This window comes from Onychostoma macrolepis, chromosome 12 (genome assembly GCF_012432095.1).
Source record: "Onychostoma macrolepis isolate SWU-2019 chromosome 12, ASM1243209v1, whole genome shotgun sequence".
Taxonomy (NCBI): domain Eukaryota; kingdom Metazoa; phylum Chordata; class Actinopteri; order Cypriniformes; family Cyprinidae; genus Onychostoma; species Onychostoma macrolepis.
The window spans coordinates 27,622,182-27,625,534 of NC_081166.1; the positions used below are offsets into that span (position 1 = coordinate 27,622,182).

Genomic DNA, 3,353 nt, shown 5'->3' on the forward strand with positions numbered 1-3,353 from the left:
GTGATGTTGTTGGCTATTTTTAGTTTATTATTGGTCTTTTAAAAGTTGTATTGTGAGGTCTGAAGATGAAGAGGTCTTATATTAATGAGGTTACAGCGATCAGTTTATGTCAAACCTAACGAGGCACCTGGTAAAGCAGCCCTTACTTAAACCATTAGCTTTTTGATTAAAAGTGACAGTGCAGACACGCTTTGACTCATTTGGTCTCTGACTTGTCTGGGTGCAATTGCAAAGTAATTGTACCACAGTGGATTCTGTTTCAATGAGTCACTCCAAAGGATGAGCATGAGAAGTGAAGCGAATGTGTCACATGAGCAGGACTTATGTGCTTAATATCAGTGATTCGGCTGAGATTTGAGGCCGTGGCTCACAGACGTACCGATATTCAGCTCTCAGTGGTTGCCAGCAAAAATACATTATATTTCTACATTCTGTTGTGCTGTATTTTTTACTTGTTTTTTTTTTTTTTTTTCAGGAGGTACTGTGACAGTGATAATAAAAATACATCATGCCTGAGTCTGTAAACAGGATGTGAACAGAGGCCAGAGATGCTTAAGATGGACGCAAAGAGGAGAAAATACTGTTTTGTCAAAAAAGCCAGTATTGTGCACTTTCAAGGCATCACGAGTTCACATTTCACTGCAGAAGCCGACAAGCGCCCAAGTCCATTACAGCAAATCAACGCGCTGAATTCAGGTCAGGTGACAAGGCTACTTTCACTTTGAAAAGATGCTCTAGCTGAGAGGAGTTTCGTAAACTTGATGAACCTGTGATATCTTCTTCAGGGCATAAATGGAAAATAAAAGCTGAAACTTTTTCACGGAACCTTGCAAAAGCAGCACGCTACAAAGGTGAGGGAAGAGCTGCTCCCTGTATTGCGTGTAATCACAACCATAGTCTATGATCACAACAACAATGTTTGTCAGGTGTCTACATGAGGAGATTACAAAGATAAAACAAGTGTTTTTTTTTTTTGTCTTTTTTCTTAACTGTAATTTTGTAATTCTGAAACTTGAAATTTGGAGTTATCTGCTTTTCCCAAAAACGACTGTTGGAGTTATCTGCTTTTGCTATAAAACAAACCTTTAATAGACTATATAAAGAAACATACTTTCAATTAACTTTAATTTTGTAAGTTACATGTATTTAAGTTACTATAACTTAATCAAAACAACCCAACTGCAATTTGATTGATATTACTTGGAATGCACAATAAAAACATGATTTCTGAAAATAAATATGGAGTTATCTGTTTTTGCAAATAAACTCTTCATCTGCACCCTTTGCAGGAAGTTTGATTGACAGGTGATCTGTCCAATCATAACACCAAATCTGCAGTATTTGTCTGAAAAACAAACCAGACTGGAGAGTACATAAATGTTGGTGGACTTGAACTTGAAAAATGGTGTGTATTGACAAGTTTCTGCGGTTGAAACAAGACTTCTTTGATGTTCATTCATGTTGTAGTGGACAGCACATTCCAGGGCCCAGTTTATGTCTTCCCAAAAGACACTCCTTGTTCTGAGTCTGAGTCCCGAAAGGGAGAGACACTAACATAAACACTGCAATGGAAAAGACGTTAACAGATACATTGTTCTGATTCTCAGTCCTGCGAAGGAAGGGACAGGAACAGATAAACCACTTCTGAGTCTCCGGCCTGTGAAGGTGAGACTGCAACAGATCAACCTCCGTTCTGAGTCTCTGGCCCCTGAGGGAAGAGGCAATGACAGATACCAAGTCCTTATTCTCCAGCTTTGAGGCAACAACAGATACGACCATGTTCTGAGCCTCCAGCCTGCGAGGAAAGACTTCAGAGTCTTCATACAGTGAGACAACAACAGACGCAGCACGTCCTGAGTCTCTATCCTAGAGAGACAAAGCGGATTGCCCAACTTCTGGGTCTTTAGCCTAGAGAGGCAGAAGACACACAGACATTAGCAAAAAGGTTAAGCTCCGGCGAGCAATCCTTCACGCCAAGGTACCTTTGATTGCATGTTCCAGGCTAAGGACCTTCTGCACCTACTCCCGGGCCACATCTGCGTGTTCCAGATTTTAGGACCCTTTGGTGCTCCAGGAGATCAGCATCCTCCAGCGTTTCGTGTTCAAGGCTGTCAAAACGGATTCCTGCTCCTTTCACCACTGCATTGTTACCAGCACCGCCACCGGACTACTCACTCAGCCACAGAGAACGTAACTATCACCTATCCAAACCTCTTCCAGAGACCTTGGCATTGCTGTGTATTATCAGTATCTGTTAATCCTTCCAGATAACGTAGCTCTGACAAAGCAACAGCCAACATAATCACTTGCATTTTATGCATATTATGCACTTAATTCCTTTCCCATTCATGGTATTCATTAAGTAGTTGTTGATTATTCTTGTCCATCTTTTGTTAATAAAATCTATTTTATTACACTTGTGTCTTCCTTGTATTGATAATGCAGTAAAGGTTCTGCAAGTTAGGTATCCCAAAAGTCTTTCTTATGTACTCATGACCACACCTTAAATGACACGTGATCCAAAATCATAACGTCATCTTGGACGTGAGTAGCCATCACTACACTACTTCGCCTCCTTAGGTTGGCGAAAGCAAAATTCACTACAATGTTTATTTAACTAGTTAAGAAGAAAAAATTATTAGTCCACGTTCCACTTGAACTGAGGCGCTACAGTGATCTGTCATGACACAATAAAGAGCCACAAAACGGTATTTATTGTTTGAATTCCTTTAAAAAATGACAAAATTTGAAAGTGGAGACTTTGTTTCATACCAAAAGTAAACCGCTCTCTTGTATGTCAGCAAGTTGTCAGTGTCCTCAAATTGGAAGTCCAATCTTGGCTGTCTTTTTCTATCGATTTTCAATAGGTGTATGTTGTCTTTCATAAAGGCCAAGGTCAGGGATCCTGGTCTCCAAAATGTTGGTGACCACTGCTCTAGAGAGTGTGATGTACACAGTTACAGAAGTGTTTTATAAGAGCAACATTTAGATCTGTTTCTCACACAAGCTACTGTATGACTTTAGATGACTTTGAAGTAGAGCATGAGGCAGTCTTTTATGGTGCTTTTGCACCATTTTTGAAGCTTGAACGCCTCAGTCCTCATTCATTGTAATTGTGTGTAAAAGGGCAGCTTGAATGTTCTTCTGAATTCCTCCTTTTATGCTCCACAGAAAGGAAGTCATACATGTTTGATGAAATGAGGATGAATAGGCCTATTTTTTATTTATTTTTATTTTGGAATGAAAAATAATTTCCTTTCCTATCCGTTTATATTGTTTTAAAATCAGTGTAAACCTTGCCGGATACCTTAGCATTCAGATCTGGGACATTGTGGTTTTTACTCCAGCAGTCA

The 3,353-nt window shown here is 39.6% G+C and overlaps 1 long non-coding RNA gene across 1 annotated transcript; it reads left to right on the forward strand.

Moving 5' to 3' along the window:
• Positions 1 to 487: 487 nt before the first annotated feature.
• On the forward strand, positions 488 to 2,291 carry LOC131551419 (uncharacterized). Its single transcript, XR_009273762.1, has 3 exons — positions 488 to 696; positions 786 to 851; positions 1,290 to 2,291. It is a non-coding gene; the product is annotated as an uncharacterized LOC131551419 (long non-coding RNA).
• Positions 2,292 to 3,353: the final 1,062 nt, after the last annotated feature.